Source organism: Penaeus monodon, chromosome 24 (assembly GCF_015228065.2).
Source record: "Penaeus monodon isolate SGIC_2016 chromosome 24, NSTDA_Pmon_1, whole genome shotgun sequence".
NCBI classification, from domain to species: Eukaryota; Metazoa; Arthropoda; class Malacostraca; order Decapoda; family Penaeidae; genus Penaeus; species Penaeus monodon.
Window position 1 is genome coordinate 6,239,903 of NC_051409.1, and position 489 is coordinate 6,240,391.

A 489-nucleotide genomic window follows, 5' to 3' on the forward strand; every position below is an offset into this window, starting at 1 on the left:
TCCCCCCTCCTTTCCCTCCTCCTGCCTACCCCCCTTTCTCCTCGTCCTCCCTCCTCCCCCCCCCCCCTCTCTTTCCTCTTCCCCTTCTCCCCTCTCCCTCCCTAAAAACCTCTTCCCCTTCCCCCCCCTTCTCCTCTTCCGTCTCCTCATCCCCTCCCTCCCCCTCCCTTCCTCTCCCCCTCTATCTCTCCCTCCTCTCTCCTGGCTCTCCCATCCTCGTTCCTCCCCTCTCCTCTCTCCTCCCCCTTCCCCTCCTACCTCTCCCCCCTCTCCTCCCCCCCCTCCCCCTCTCTCTCCTCCTTCTTTCCCCCGGCCCTCCGTTCCTCCCCCTCAAAATCCTCCACCTCTCCCCTTCCTCCTTCGGGAGACCTCACCCCTCTCCCTCCCCTCCTCATCTTCTTCCTCTCCCTCCTCCCCCCGCTCTCCCCCTCCCCTCCGTCCCTCCCCTCTCCCCCCGGTCTCCTCCCTACCCCTTCCCTGCCCCTTCTC